This window comes from Cupressus sempervirens, chromosome 2 (genome assembly GCF_028749045.1).
Source record: "Cupressus sempervirens isolate cs-2001-9-10 chromosome 2, ASM2874904v1, whole genome shotgun sequence".
NCBI lineage: Eukaryota > Viridiplantae > Streptophyta > Pinopsida > Cupressales > Cupressaceae > Cupressus > Cupressus sempervirens.
Genome location: NC_143119.1, coordinates 663,816,278 through 663,833,778, shown reverse-complemented (window position 1 = coordinate 663,833,778; position 17,501 = coordinate 663,816,278).

Sequence of the window (17,501 nt, the reverse complement as noted above, 5' to 3'; positions counted from 1 at the left end):
TTATTATTTTATTGGTCAAAAAGCATGACATGACCATAACAGACAAAGTTTTACCTACCGTCGATCTTGATCAGATCGACGAAGGGTGCATGACCACATTAGGAACTTGAAATATTTTTAAACAAAGCAGGTATGCACCATGCAGAAATGTGTTTGTGGTGATGTCATTGCTCCCATTTTAGAGTGTTAAAAGGTTTAAGCTATGTCACCATTGATCTTGATCAAGATCAACGGCTGGTGCATGCTTGCTTTATGAAGATGCTCATTGGATAAGGAAAGCAGGGTTGCACCAACCTGATGTGCGGCAAATATGACATCAAGCACTCACTCAGAAGATGATATAGGACCTGCTTACGTGGAAGTTTTTTAGGAGGTATAGATTTGCATAAAGACTTTCTATTGGATAAGTGTAGCTGACTGAGCCTTATTCAATTATAAATATGTGTGATCATTGATCTTGTCTTGACAAATAGATGCCACCTACCCATAATTTCATGATGCAAGAAATTTAAGGAATGTGGCTAAGAGGTAATGCAACATGTGGCCATGTTTTTAAAGCCATAAAGCTTGTGCTTTTTGAATTAAAGCCACCTAATCTGCTGAAAATCTAGGGATAAGATTTAAATTTGGATGCAACTTGAGAATAATGGCCACTGGAAGTTAATATGGTTTAGAGCTCATTTGTGTCATTTCAATGCTCAAATATAATTAAAAATCTCACCATTATTGAACCATAGAATTGCCAAAGGTTATCAAAGCACAGAGAATTTCCAAAGCTAGGGCACAAAATTTTATAGAGAAATCCAGTGACTTGCAGCAAAAATTTCATAGAAAGAAGTGGAATTTCATGGGTAAGTGCTCTAAAACTTTTGAATAGAAAGAATTTGGTGTGGTAAAATTTTAAATCTTAGAAAATGCCTCCATGAAAGGAATTCTTTGGGCAAACTGATTACCTAAAAAGAGTTGTGATGACTTCCTAGAACAATTCCAACTATCTATCAATGAAATCACTAAGGGGAGAGAGCTGATCCCTAAGAACCCCATGCTAGTTGTAGCTGAGGGTTTCTATGATAGGGAAAATTGGGCAAGAGATGCCTAGGTATCTATTGGAGGTTTAAAGTTCTTCAAAATGTGATTCTCAGAATGAGAATTAGATACCCCCATGGGCAATGTCTAGGAATTCGACCGTGGAAATTTAACAATCCCTTCAATTTTCTTTGATAATGATCTATTGACTGACCTAGCTAAGAAGTATGATCCTATCATGGGGTGGGTGAAGAATCATGTTGGAGTGAATCTTTTTAGGGGTTTCCCTGAATTGATTAGTGAGGTTTTCAACCTCAACCCTAACCACATTGTGCATGAAATCATTGATATGGATGACCTTCAAATAAGGTACGATGCAAAAATGATCTACTTGAGGATAGGGCCACTACAAGAACATGTTGCCAAGATTGGTACATTGTCTATAATTACTGCCAATACCCTTGAGCCATTAATGAGAAGACATTCTATTTTAGGAGCTCAAGCATTATATTTTTCTCTTTGCAAATTTTTTGGAATGGATGAAGTAGAGCATATCCTAGGGTCCATTGTTCTCATCATGGTTCATACTCTTCAATTTGGGATGAGCACTATTCTTGATTTTTCTACTTTCCTTGTACAATAAATTCACCATGGTTTGGTAGGAACAACATGAGGGAAAGTATACAAACCATTATGTTTGTATTCGTACCTCATGTATGTATGCTTGTATAAGGGATTTAGCTTCTTCTCCAAGGGTATGGAGCTATAAATAACTAGGGATGGATAGAGGAATCCAGTTTAGTTATGGAGTGTGGATATGACTTCAGAGGCTACAGATGCTAGTTTTGTAAGGTTTGACAGATATTTTGCATCAAAGCTCAGATTGCTCTTGCGAGGATATAGCCCTAGGATTTCACAAGCATTGCTAGAATTGGTAAGAGCTAAGGACCATGCAAAAGGGCCACTGGTTAATCATAATTGGGGGGATATAATCCCTTATAATGTTTCAATAGAAATACAAGTATATCGCTTTTTGGGAAAGCCTCATGTGCTGCCATTCCATGTGCCTCTGAAGATAGGGATAGCAGAGTTGTTATGCCAGATAGGCACTATCGATGAGAAAGATTTGCCAAAGAAAGGTAATTTCTTTCTAGTTGTTACTATAGTACATGATTTTGTCTTTGTAAAGAAAGGGTGGAAAAACCTCAATTTATTCCTAGATAGATACAACATGGTAGCGTCTCATGCCAGATTTATTGACCCTGAAGGATTCTATGATCTTTTAAGAGAAAGGACAAAAGTTGCCTGCATGGTGCAATAGGTATATTTCCCTAAGGATGTTATTAGAATTTTTTTTTCTTTACAAGAATAGTAACTAAGAAAAGAAAAATGGATAGTATTTAGTAAGACTCTAGAATTCATCAATGCTTTTGACTCCAATTATGATATACTGAAAGATAAAAAATATTGGGGAGCCAAGATGCAAGCATTGATGAGTAATTTTGCTATGATAATACAAACCATGAATGAGAAGAAGGATACATATGCTAAGACCTATCTAGACAGGGCTGCAAAGGTACAAAGGAGGATAAACAATAGAAACATAGTAGCTCCTAGATAGTATACTTTGCAAAAAAGGGCAGGTTATGTGATGGTGCAAAGTGTACAATAGGCTCCCCTTCAGAACAGACCAAGACTAGAAAGTCCATCAACAGCCAATGCCCCAAAGAGGCAGAAGTTGGAGCAAGGGTCTTCCTCTCATGTAGAGCAATACTCCCCAAGCCAAACCCCTATCCAAATAGATGATGAAGCATCTCTGAGGGAGCAACTTAGAAAAATTGGTGGAGAAGGGGATGTAATTGTTAAGTACCACAGATTTGGAGATTGGGGAACCAAAAGAAACTCTTGCACCCTCCTTGGATCTTACTATTGCTAATTACCAAGGTAAGGAGATAGATCCGATAGTTGCCCAATCTTCTGAAAGGTTTATTAATGATGAAAATTTTGTGAATTCTAGAGCCTTTGCACAATTGTTGTGGAGAGTAAACATAGGAAATTTTGAAAGGATATGTGAAAAGATAAAGGAAGAGAATCCTAATAAACTAGACTCTGTTATCAAAGAAGAAGCAAAATCTAAACTTTTGAATGATTTTTCTCAATTTACACCTAAGGCTAGAAGGAAAATAATTAAATAGTAAGGAGTCCTAATACTAGAGTGAGATATAGTTAATGCCATGGTTTTTTATTCAATAAGAAGAGAAAAAGATGTTCAGTATAAAACTAAAGAAGAGGTATTACAAGCTCATAGAGGAGTCAAATTCAGTGATGATCACCAAGCCCTAGTTTTTTGGTCAATTGAGAAAACAGTAAAGACCAGAATGCAAGAAATTTCTATTGTAGAACATACTGGTGCATTAATAGTATTCAGGGCTGGTGAGGTTGGCAGCAAGCAAATAATTGGAATGGCTTCAAAGATGTTGAAACTTGGTAGTGTGGTGTCTGGCCAGGAAGAGGATAAAATTGCACAACTCAATGCTAGATTTGAAGAAGTTTTGAAAGCATATGACAAAAGGGGTATGTAGATATGATCATTAGAAAACCAAGTAGCTCAAATGGAGAAGATACTTGGGAAAAATAAAGTGGGAGAGTCCAATAGATCCAGAATTGTATACCCCCCATGGCCACCCATTGAACCTTTTAAGTCAACTCCCATTATTGAGGTACCTAACACCCCAAAAAGGCCTTATTTTTACACTATAGAGGATTGTAAAGAAGAGAAGACTAAGTTGTATGCACTCCATGTAGTATTAAATAATCAGTATGAAGAAAAGTTGAGGTAGGGTGTAATGTATTTAGAGGATAGAATTGAATGGCCATCATTTTTTGACCTATTAGAAGGGATTGCAACCATTAGGGATGAATTAAATAGAGGTGAAGTTAAATTCAGACCCCTTGTGTAGAAGTGGACATAAAGGAATAATGATATCACTACAATGTGTATATTTGTCATCCAACTAAGTTGTCATCAAATTAATTTTTTTTTTTGATTTATTGAATAAATTGCAAGGTTTTGATGACAAATGAGATTCTTTTAAGAAGAGGTTAGCATTTTTTTTTTCTAAGTATATCGCTGAAAAGTTTGATTTTTTTCCTTGTGCTTTAAAGACTATTGATACAGTAAAGGAAAGGGAAGAATGGAAAAGGGAGTTGGATGAGATTTTTTGTGAGAGGATGAATAAAATCATAAATGAAATTGGCCACTTGTTATGGGAAATGACCAATGAGGAGCTAGTAAAAGTATAGTTTTTCTATACTGCCATTAGAAAAGATCTTGTTGATGTAGAAGCAATTAAAAATTCTTTAATAACTGTCTATAGGGAGGTCCTAAATTTTGATTGGCCTGATGACACTACCTATACTGAATGGAAGGATAAATTCATGTCTATAGGGAAGATGGCAGAAGGTGACAAGGCAGAAGATGATGAGGAAGAAGAAGATGTAAGAGTAACTATCACCCTTACAGTTGATGATGAAGACAAGGAGAACCCTCAGGTTAAAGTAAGTTTGCAGGTAATTAGAGATGACTCATCACTTTCAAGCTTGATAGCTACTTACTCCAAGGAATCAAAATAGTCAAACAATCAAATCATAGTACCTTTATCATTCCAAATGGTATAACAAAAAAGGACCCACAAAAGAATGATGTATAAGTCTTTATGTTATTCACAGTTTTGTCTTTTGTGATAGATGTTTGTAAATATCTTTTTGAAGAAGACAACTATCAGTTCTCTATGCCTGGAGCTTGTTGCATCTCACATTATATAAGTGAGATCCTAGGGCTAGAGAAGGGTCCAAATCCTATTGTATTTTTTGGAGTTCTCAAAAAATAGTATAGTTGTTCTTGTTTCATATAGTAGTATAGACACTTTCAAGTGTACTTTCTGATATATAGATATAACATAACCTGTTGAATATTCTAGGCTTTTGTTGAAACTCTATTGATTACTTTATTAGTCATTTCAAAAGGGTAAGGGGGGGTATTTACACTATTTTCTATGTCATCATTTCTTGTCTCCATTTTCATGAGCTTGTCAATTTTGAGGTCATCTGAACAAGGTTCATGTCACTGAATGCAGTCTGGATGGGTTGTGTATTGATTCTATTGTTGCTTTTAATTCAATGAATTGTATAAGTGCTTTAGTAGATCGGTAGAATTCATGTGTTTGTGAAAAGGATATTTTATATGAATGGGAATGGGTGATTACTGCTGATGAATTCATTCACAAGTTGGTTGAATTAGATTTCCTATCTATAGTCAATTTTTTCCCACTAGATAAGGCACTGGTGACATAAATCAATGATGGTTGAGAGTAAATCTTACTTCTGCATGCTAATTCAAATATAATTTCAAAGTCATTTTCATTTCATTTGGTTCAAGATTATAGTCATGATCACCACTCATTTACATTTAGTTTCTGAGTCTTAGGTAGCTACTATTTCCAAAAATACTTGTAAACTATAGGTGAATTATGACCAAATTTACTTATAAGGGATGCATATAAACTTGAAAGCATCAAAGAAATTGGTAAACTATGTATGTGTCTAAGGATAGAAGATGAAAATTAAAATGAAACCAAGATAATTGTCATACAATAGTTTGCATTAGAATCATCCCTAGGTACACCCACCTTGGTTTTGTAGACCCTAAAGAGTAGGAAACCATCCTTGGTTTTTTTAAAGTTGGGTCCAATTGGTTTACTTATGTAATTGTTAGTAGGATTTGGCTAATCCTTAGGTTATATGAGTGTTATCATTTTGGTATTGAGCATTTTGTTGTTCAGTAGTTTCAAACACCAACAAAATGCTGACTCCACTGGGGAGATAAGATGGTAATGCATCTTGTTACAAGGAAAAAAATCTCTGGTGTTAATTGAATACTTTAGTCCTATTTTCAATATAGTTTTTCCCATCTAAGTCACCAACAAAATTGTGACTCTACTAGGGACAAGTGTAGTATTACAATTGTCAGATCCTTTGGGAGTTAACTATGGATTTAGTGGACTTTCCTAGTGACGAACCTTGAGAATTTAAAAAGAAGGAGAGTAAAACCTCGTACCATAGGTGTACACTAACATATACGGTCCTTGCAAAGGTGTCTTATCCATTAAGAAAGAGTTATAGTCCCAAAACAATTTCTGATTGGTTGCATTCTATTTGTCCATTTCTTTCTTGATAATCTCGTGATATTTTGTCAAGAAAAAAAGATTGTTGCATTACTTTTCCCTAGGTGGGTGGCAACTCACAAAGGTTTAACTAGTGCTAAATTTAAGGACATTTTAGATCATGGGAAGTATGAAAAATACATGGGTAAATGTGAAGAAAAACCTAGCTATTACGTTATAGACTGATCTTCCTCCTAGAGGAAAGAAAAACTGGGCTGTAAAAGGAGCTCAAATGCAGAAGGGAAATTATTCCCAGGAGCAAATGGCAAGGGAAAATAACAACTACCTTTCTATTGCTAAAAAGGAACCTTTCTACAAGGGTCCTAGATCTCATCCAGGTTTATCTGATTATGATTTCTATAATACTCCTGAAATGATATGTCAAGAAAAAGTTGTGCAACCACATGCACTTAGTCTAGAGGATAGGACTAGCAACAATCTTTTCTAGCATAGCACAAACCCTTTCATGTCATAGTACTCTACCGAGAGGGAAAGAACAAAACATTTAGAGCCTAAAAGTTTCAATGATGAGAAGACCTTTGGTTCTAAGTTTACTATTCCTGACCCTGATGAGAATGAAATGTTGAGAATGTAGCTCATTGAGCATGAGGCTATTGATAGGAAATTTTAGAAGGAAAGGGAGGAAAAGATCATGAAGGCTTATGAGGAAAAACAAGAGTTACTTAGGAGAATTGCTACTTTGAAAAGAAAGAATGAGATAGCAACCAATGCTTGGTAGCCTAAAATTGTGGGTCAAGTTGAATAGCTTAAATTACAAGAGAAAAAGCTGCTAAAGGATCAAGATCTAAACCAAGAGGGTCCTATAATACAACAAATCAAGAGTTATAAGACCTTAGAGGTTAAACAAGACATAGAACATGCTGTTGGTGTCCAAGATAAGGGAAAATAAAAGGAAGTTGGTATTAGGATAAATGAACCAACAAAGCCCACCCAAATCCATGATTCTTTTTCACCTTTTGATGTTGAGTTAGAAAAAAGGAGGAAAAAGAAGGATGCTTTGGCTAAGAAATTAGAATTGCAAAAAATGAGGCAACTATAGCTGAGATGAATAACAAGATTAAGTTTCTAGAAAATGCTAAGAAGCAATCTATATTTTCTCCTGAAGATAATGATAGAATAAATATTGCAAATTAGAAAATTGGTAAATTGTCTACTTCTTTCTTTTCTTCTTCATCACAGAAAATGGATCATAATAAATCCACTATAGATGCTAGTCCTAGTAATGCTTTTAACAATAATGAAAGAAATATTGTCAATGCTTCTAAGGTTGATTTACAAAGAATACCTATTTAGTTAGAAGGCTATAGGTAGATATGCTTTGAAGGTATTCCTAGTTTCCCTAACCCTATCCCATAGGAAATGAGGAAAAGATTTCCCAAGTTTGCTAGAAATAATGCTATCACTTGTGAGGATCACTTGAGGAATTTTCTTGACATGATGAGTGATTATGAGGTTGAGGCTGAAGATGTTATCATGAAGTTATTTGTTTAGTCAATAACTTAAGATGCTAGAGAATGGTTCAAGAGGATCCTTGAATCATCTATTGCAAATTGGAAAGACATTAAATATTGTTTTAAGGAACAATATGGTGATAAACAAAACCTAAGTTATATTCTAAGTGAGTTCAATAACATTAAGAAGTTGCATAATGAATTTGTTACTGACTTCAACACTAGGTTCCAAAAGAGGATGTATAAGCTAATGCAAGCCATGTGAGTTGATGACAAGGTATGTATGATTACTTATTTGAACACCTTTGATGGTAAAATGAAATATCGGCTTAGGGATAAGGAACCTATGACTTTAAGAGATGCTTTCATAATTGCTATCAATATAGAAAATAATTTGAAGATTTTAGGGAGATTGGAGAACAAAAGAGATGATCTTAGGTAATTTGGGAGTAAGGGAAATAGAAAAGAAGAGCACAAATCTATAGGAGGAAAAAGGTAGGAGCTTAGTGAGATGAGTCAAGTTTTGAATGCTATAAAAGGCTTGAGTCTTCGTCAAGGAAAAAATGATAGGAACCCCATTGAAAATAAGGCCTCTTATCAGTCCAACTTTGGTAGATAGAATAGATTGCAAAATTTCCCTTATAACACTACTTGGAAGGATGGTCAACCCGATGTCCCTCCTCCTAAGAATGCTAGTAACAAGCTTACCCCTGATCCTTTATCCAAAAATTTCATAAATGTGGTAGATGATCCTAAACTCACTACTGAACCCACATGATGTTTTGTTTTTCAATTACCTCATGCTCATGAATATTGTGCAGTAGCTTTGTCATTTTCTAGAAATCAAACTGAGGTAGAAGAAAATCAAGAACATGAAGAAAGGAGTGATGATGTAGGATGTAATATGTTTGACTCACATTATGACCATTATGATAGTAATGACCATGATAGAGATGTAGTGGAGCAAAGATAGTTTCAAAGTCATATGCAACAGTAGGTATTTTCTAATGAGGAGAGTGATGCCGAGGACAATGTATGTAACATGGCATCTACTAGAGAAGAGGTGATACTAAGGAAGCCTTGTAGAGAAGAGGTTGATCAGATTACCACTAGCATGATAGCTCAAGTACAAACCAAACATATGGCTCAAAATGTTGATAATGGTAAGGTAGCTAGTATATTTATCAAGAAAGCTAAACCTAAGAAAAAGGAAGTTGTAAAGCCTAAAGAAATGCCTGCTATGAAGGTCAAAATTTCTAGCAAAAAATGGAAATGAAAGAAAGGAGGAAACTCTAAGGAGTTAGAACTCTCAAATAATTTTCCCAAGAAATTAGCTGAGGAGGTATCAAAAGTGATCATTGTAAATGACAAGAATTATCAAGGTACTTTTGATAAACATCATGAGAAGAAGGATATGACTATTGATAATCCCTTAGATTCTTCTATAGATATGCTAAATGTTCTATCACATATCACTATTAAAGTTCCTTTGTCTAAATTATTAAGGATCCCTAAACACTAGAATAAAGCCATAGCATGGTCAGGAAATACTGATGTAAGGAAAAAACAAGATTGCAATGAAATTCATGATCCCATGCAGGGAAGAAAAAAAAGATAAAAGACAAATAAGCTGAAGTAGTTGTGTCTCAAATTCTTTAGATGTTTTTGGATAGCTCTATTAATGAATGTTTGGGAAGTGTTGAGCCATTTTTCTTGAGTATCATAGTAAATGGTAAAACATTAAAAAATTGCATGATTGATTTTGGTGCTTCCAATACTATTATGCCTTTTGAAATAATTAAGGAACTAGGTTTGAACGTTGATACTAGTCAGGGAAGATGTTGTGCCATGGATGAAAGAGAAGTGATAGTCATAAGTACTATTAATGCCTTACCCTATAGACTGATAGCCTGTCCAGACAAAGAACTTACTATGAGTGTGTTGGTTTTTGATATTCCACCTCAGTATGGTATGTTATTATCTAGAAAATGGAGTGCTACCATGGGAGAAGGTTTGCAATGTGATCTATCATTTGCTACTTTTAACATTGATGGGAACTTGGTAAAGATAAATAAATAACCAAAGAGCGTATATATGATAGAAGAAGATATTGAGGATGATATGACAAACTTTGTCGATACAGATGTCAATGCATTTAGGGCAGAGGTTCTAACTCTGAAGAAGGGTAAGCATAAATCTCAGATGGAAGTAGAAGCTAATACAAAAATAGATAAAGGAGATTTATGGACCATGTTCTTTGATGGAGCTTGCTGCAAAGATGGAGTAGGTGCAGGTATTTTTTTGATATCTCCACCAAGTGTAACATACAAATTCTCCTTTACTTTAAGTTTCCCTTGTACTAACAACATAGCAGAATATGAGGCCTTGCTGTTGGGACTTAGATTAGCTCATAAGCATGGGATAAAATGTTTATATGTTATAGGAGATTCTGAATTGGTTGTAGCCCAAGTAAGAAATTCTTATGTGTCAAAAAAAAAAAAGATTAAAACAATACAAAAATGTTGTATGGGATATGATTGAATGTTTTGATGCATTTGGCATAATTTTGAAAGATAGGAGTAACAAAAAAATGGCAGACTTGTTAGAAAATATAGCAATAAAACCTAACGATGTTACATTTTCTAGTGTATCCAAAGTTGAAACTCAAACTAGACCCTCTATTCTTGACAATATCTAGAATTGGCAAGTGTTTGAAGATGATAAGGATACTTTGAGATTCTTGAACTATGAGAATATGTTATTGGGACAAGAAATTGATTGTACAACTTATGTAGAGAATATAAATGGAAATGATACTATTTTTGGGCAGGAAGTTTTACAATTAAAGGAAAATTAAATTCCAAAGGGTCTACTTGTTTTAGAAACTATTTTTGACAACCAAGATAGGTCACAAATGAAGACTAGTGAATATAATGCCAAGGATCTAGAGGAGGTAAATTTGGGAATGGAGGAAACACCTAAAAAGGTATATATTGGTAAGAAATTACCTTCTAAAACTAGGAAAGATTTGATAGAACTACTAAGGAAGTATAGACATGTGTTTGTATGGTCATATGATGACTTAAAGGCTTGCAAAGAAGATTTGTTTTAGCATGAAATCCCTTTGAAATCAGATGCTAAGCCTTTTAGACAAAAAAGAGGCAAATAAATTCTACTTTGGCTCCCAAATGCAAGAAGAATTGGTCGAGTTAAGAGATGTTGGGATCATAAAGGCTATCAGGCATTCCTCTTGGGTATCCAATTTAGTCCCTGTTAGGAAGAAAAATGGAAACATAAGGTTATGTGTTGACTTTAGGAATCTTAATATTGTATATGAGCAATGTTAGTATGCTAATAGAAACCAAATTTAAATAAAGCTTCTACAAACTAAAAAAAAATCATAAACTTCAAGATAGACTAAGATGAGCTCTCAATTGAGAATATGAGCCATTAATGGGCTCTCTCAATGAGAAGCTCTCTTGTTGAGTGGCTTTGTCTAAATAGATAGGATGTATGCTCAAGGTTATGCTTCAAAAAGGGCTTCAAATGGAGTTGGAATTTGGGTGTGAGTGTATAGTTTTGATGTAAAATGGATTCTTAAAATGGCATTATGACTTTACTTCATGGAATGTGTTCTTTTACAAAGGGGAAGGATCTAATTTATAGGCAAGAGGCTTGAGAGATTGAGGGCTAAGATGCAAGGATGGGGAAAAGCTCATGGAGGGCTTAGATTACATGAGAGGAGAGCACATGGATTGTGCTTTCTTATAGCCAATCAGGGAGTGACACATGTCACAGGGTGAGAGGATGGAGGAAAGGGGAAGGATGAATCAAAAAAGGAGGCTCAAGGGATAAAATCTTCATAAAGACCCTCATAATGGCTTGTAAGAGCAATGAAAGGGCTTGGAAGAGTCATTTATGGCCTAGTGGGCTTCATAAGGTTTTATGGTTGGGATATTTTGAGGGAGATGAGAAGAATTTTGACTTGGGCTTGATTAGGAAGGTTTTAAGCTTGCTTAGGATTGTGGAAATGATTAGAGGATGGATTATGATGGTTTAGGATTAGCTTAGGGATAGGCAAGTGGATGGCATTTAATGAGGGTGGGTGAAGGAGGAGATATTTGTTAACTTTGGCTTGGGTTAGTAAGTCTTAACCCATTTTTAGGAAATGTGACAAGGTTAGGAGGGGATTAGGATTAGGTTTAAAAACATCTTCTAGAAGAGTCTAGACTTTGGATGAGGATAAAGACTTTTTAGAATAGTCTAGAACTTCCTAGGATGAGGATGAAGACTTTCTAGAAGAGTCTAGAACTTCTTAGGATGAGGATAAATTAGATTTTTAGGAAATAAATAAAGTTTTATTTATTTCAAGGGTTTGGGTTGATGAGATATTTATTAAAACTTTTTTAATAAACATGAGGATTAATATTTAATCTTAATTAAATATTTTGAGTTGGGATTAGGGGTAGGAAATGATGGGATTAGCTTTTAATCAAAATTAAAGAAGGATTAGAAGATTTTGGAAGAGGTTAGTGGTCTTAAGGAAATTGGCCAAGTTTTGGGCAAAAAATAAAATTTTTATTTATTTTGGGTTTTTTTGGTCAATTTATTAATTAAATAATTAATAAATAAGAAAATAATATTTAAATAAGATTTAAACATTTTTGGGAGGGATTCCTTAATTAAATATTTTTAATTAAGATAAAGAGATTTAATGGCATAAAAATAAATAAATTAATTAATTAAATAATTAATGAATAAATGATGTTGTCATCAGGAATTTTTTCAGAAAATAAAAATACTTTATTTTCTAAAGGATTTAGGTGTCTACATTTTTCCCCTCTTTGATGTGATGCCACAAGTGGCATGGCATCAAAGATAAGAAAATAAGATGCCCAAGGCTAGAGCAGAAGAGGAGAGAATGGACTACGAGATGCCCCCTCAAGAAGGTGGTAGGGAGAGAAAGCGAGGCTCAACAACTACTTGAAAAGTACAAGAATCTGAGATGAGCAAGGAGACTCAGATTGACTTAAGAGAAGAGGTTTAGTTAGCTCAAACTCTCACTATGGGAGAATGATAAAGGGAGAATCAGAGGCACAAGAGGAAGCAAGCTTAAGACCCCAAGGATTGCAGAGGATGAAGGAGCAGAGCGCTATAAAAAGGAATCTAGGATAGGGAGATGGATGATGGGATGATAAAGCTAATGCAACAGGATTTCAAAGAGTCAGATTGGCGAAAGATGGGTTTCAAAGATCCCTAGGACTAGGATTGTGGAGCTCAAAAGATGAGGCTTGGTGGATTGATTGGATTGGTGGATCCCTAAGACTAGGATTGTGGATCCCTAAAGCTAAAAGTGCCGATTGATTCAAAGAGATACTGATGCATAAGCTGGGGTAGGAGAGACAGATGTTGGATATGGATGGGGGATAATGGAGATGAAGGGAAACCATTGAAACTTTTTTGAGTAGGGAGATACTTCAAAGAGATGTACCACCATGTAGTTGAGCACTAGATTTTCTATAGGACTATTGGTTAATTGCCAAGATTACCAAGAACATCAAGGCTTTTTCACCAACTATCCAGAGGACTAACGGACTGACTCAAAAAAAACACGCAAGGATTGCCCCAGCATCACACATGAATCCCAGAGAAAGTAGTGTGGAATTGACACTGGGTAACCCACAAGCAAAAAAGAAAAACAAACAAAAGACCTAATCAAGACCTTACGCTCAGATTACCCCATTCGTATTATATCATGATATAGAAGATCGTGGAAACCTTGAGGAGGGAACAAAAAGATTGTTTGGAAAAGATACTGCAAGACCCAAAAGGGAAGATTCCAAATCAAAAGAAAGCGAAAATCTAAAAGAGAACCGTTTGCCAATGGGATAGGTGGGATGAGGTGCTAACGGACCAAGATCAGACATGAGGAAAGCTATATCCTACAAGGATCTATCAGAGAGCACCTAAGTTGATGAATCTGGATGAGTGATGCATCTGGCAAGCTGAACTAAGAAGGATAACACTTTGGTGATAGGAGATCTAGCTAAAGGATGCATTGGAATAGCTAACCAAGGTTTGTGCGATGTGTGCAAGATACTGATCAAGGAGGAACTGACATGAAAGCTAGATAGATACAATGGTACTAAGCTAAAGAGGATGTACAAGCTGATAGACCAAGATATGTTACAAATGTACAAGGTTGTTCATGTTTTGGTTTTTGTGAGATGGAAATGTTTGTGAAGGGTTGGTGTCTATAATAGTTGATAGGTAGATAGGTAGATGGTTTGAGAAAAGCTTAAGTGAAAATGGGGTTCTTTGTGTGCATGTGATAGGATACAAACTAGGATACAAGCTTTGGTATATAATACAAGCTATAATATGTTACAAGCTTTGTACAAGATTTGGATATACAAGCTATGATACAAGGGATGATACAAGGTTTACAAGCCGAGCTACAAGATTTACAAGCTAAGGTACAAGATTTACGTACAGGAGGTATTTACAAGCTTCATTAGATTTTGGATATTTGGTCGAAACATCAAGGGAACAAGCAGGTGTTTTATTGGATTGTGAATGGATGGATGAGGGATAGGATAGTGATAGATAATGGATTAGTCTTAGTACACAAGGAACCTAAATTACCAAGTTTTCACCAAGGTACCTATCCAAGGCACTTGAATTGTCAAGTTTTTACCATTGGACACTTCTCTTTACTATTTTTTTGTATTTTTCAAAAGCTGGGTATACCAAGGATCTTCAAGCATAGAACTTCTTGAGATGAATGATGTTAGTAGGATCATTCAAGAGTTCTCCTTCTGGTATAGATAGCTGATAGGCTCCAAAGCCAAAGGAGGCAGTGACAAGATAAGGACCAAGCCAGGTAGGTTCAAACTTGCCTTTCTTTTCTCGATCAGCTTGGACTTTCATATTTTCTTTGAGGACCATGTCGCCTAGATGAAAGTGTCATGAAAGAACCTTCTTGTTGAAATTCTTTTTGAGATGAGTTTGATAGACTGTGAGATGATCATAGGCTTGTTGTTGCTTCTTGTCTAAGAGATCTAGCTGGGTGAGCTGAGCTACTCTGTATTTTTCATTTGATATTTGGCCTTGCAAAGATATGTGCAAGGAGGGAAGTTTAACCTCTATGGGTAGTACTGCTTCAGCACCATAGACTAAGGAGTATGGAGTTGTGCTTGTGGATGTATGAAAGGAAGATCAGTAGGCCCATAGGGCTGGATTTATTTGTAGGTGCCAATCATGGCTAGAATCATTGACAACTTTCTTTAGGATTTTGAGGAGGGTTTTGTTAGTTGCCTCTTTCTGGCCGTTACCTTGTGGGAAATATGGGCTAGAAAAGTGGTGATGGATGCGAAGGGAAGTGCATAATTCTTCCATGTTGAGATTTTCAAAGTTACCTCCATGGTCGGTGAAGATGGTGGATGGGATGCCAAAGCGACAAACAATGTGGTACAAGATGAACTTGGAGACCTTAACTCCTGTAGCTGAGACTAGGGGGACTGTTTCCACCCATTTAGTGAAATAGTCTGTAGCTGTTATTATCCATCTATGTCCATCAAATGAGAGAGGTGTGATAGTTCCAACTAGATCAAGGCCCCAACAAGCAAAAGGCCAAGGTGGTGCAATAGGCTGTAGATCCTGTGCTTGAGCATGCACAAGATTTGTGTGCTGCTGACATGGGAGACACTTTCTGACAAAGTCATAGTAGTCTTCTTCAATGATAGGCAAATAGTAGCCTACTCTAAGGATTTGTCAGGCTAAGACAATACCACTCATGTGGGAACTGCAAAGTCTGGAGTGTACTTCTTTTAACGTCATCGCGGCCTCATTTTCATCTAAACATTGAGAGAGAGTATCTTGATAACCCCAATGATATAGGGTATTGGTTATGATAACATAGCGAGATGATTTTTGGATGAGGTTTTGGCATTGGGGACGTGTGAGGTGAGGGGAGATGATACCATCTTTAAGGTAAGCATGAATCTCATGGTACCAAGGGGATTGGGGACCAACCAAGATACAAACATGGTTTGAGTCATCATTTGCATAGGCAAGTGTGAGGAGCTTCTCAACTAAAAACTCATACTGCATAACCGCTTGGGGAATTTCCAAGAGCGAGCTAATAGTAGCCATAGCGTCTGTTGCTTTGTTTTGTATTCGAGGCACTTGTGTAAACTGAAGCTTTTTAAAATGTTGTGTTAGCTGATCAACTGGCTCTTTGTAGGGTAATAGCATTTCATCTTTGGTTTGATATTCATTTAGGGCTTTCTTGATGATGAGCTAAGAATCGCCAAAGATTTGTAACTTAGTGATGTTCCATTCTATAGCTATCTTTAATCCTGCTATTAGAGCCTCATATTCAGCTATATTGTTGGTGTTAGGGAATTTTAGCTTGAAGGCTTTTGGAATGTAATCTCCTTGAGGTGTGACCAACAATATTCCTACCCCTGATCCATGAGATGTATATGAGCCATCAAAATAAAGTTTTCATGGGGGTTGTTCTTCAATTAGACAAATATGCTCATCTGGAAATTTTGTGATCAAAGGATATGTATCTACTAGAGGTGCATCAACTAGGTGATCTGCTATAGCTTGCCCTTTGATTGCCTTTTTGTCCACATACTGGATGTCAAATTTGCTGAGGAGCATAACTCATTTAGCCAAACGGCCTGTAAGTGATGTTCTGGAGAGTATATACTTGAGAGGGTTGATCTTGGAGACTAGTTGGATGGTATGACTTAGCATGTAGTGGCGAAGCTTTTCGGTTGAGAAAACAACTGTCGAAAAAGATTTTTCCATAGGAGTATAATTGAGTTCATAACCAACTAGGGTTCTACTAATGTAGTAGATGGCTCTTTGTCTACCGTAGTCATCGAGTTGTGCTAGAAGTGCCCCTAGAGCAATAGGCATTACTGATATGTACAAGATCAAGGGATGACTAGGAATTGGTGGAACCAAGATAGGGGGGATTGATGAGATACTGCTTGAGATGATCAAAGCTGCGTTGACATAAAGGATCCCACTTGAAGTTTTCATCCTTCTTTAGTAAGTGTGCAAACAACGTACACTTATCTGCAAGCTGGGAGATGAAGCGTCGAACAAGTGAAGCTTTCTCTGAAGAGTGCGAAGCTATTGTAGTGTCTGGGGAGGAGGCATGTCTAAGATAGCTTTGACCTTATTGGGGTCAATCTCTATACCTCATTCAGAAACTATAAAGCCTAGAAGCTTGCCAGATGTGACCCCAAAGACACATTTCTTGGGATTCAGCATGAGATGATATTTGGCTAACCTATCAAAGACTTTCTCTAGGTCAGCAAGATGATCCATGAAGGTATGAGATTTAACCAAGATATCAGCCACATAATCCTCCAAAATGCTATGGATAAGATCATGGAAAATGGCTGTCATAGCTCTTTGATAGGTAGCCCCAGCATTCTTTAAGCCAAAAGGCATCATGTTGTAGCAAAAGGTTCCCCAAGGGGTAGTGAATGTTGTCTTATGCTGATCCTCTTCTGCAATCTTGATTTGATTATACACAAAAAATCCATCCATGAGGGACAAAATTTCATGTCTAGCTGTAAGATCTACAATCATATCTATGTTGGGCAAGGGAAAATCATCTTTTGGACAAGCTTTGTTAAGATCTCTGAAATCAGTGTAGATTCTGATGTCACCGGAAGGCTTAGTGATGGGGACCATGTTGGAGATCCACTCTGAGTAGTTGATAGGTCGGATAACTTTAGTAACTAACATTCTTTCT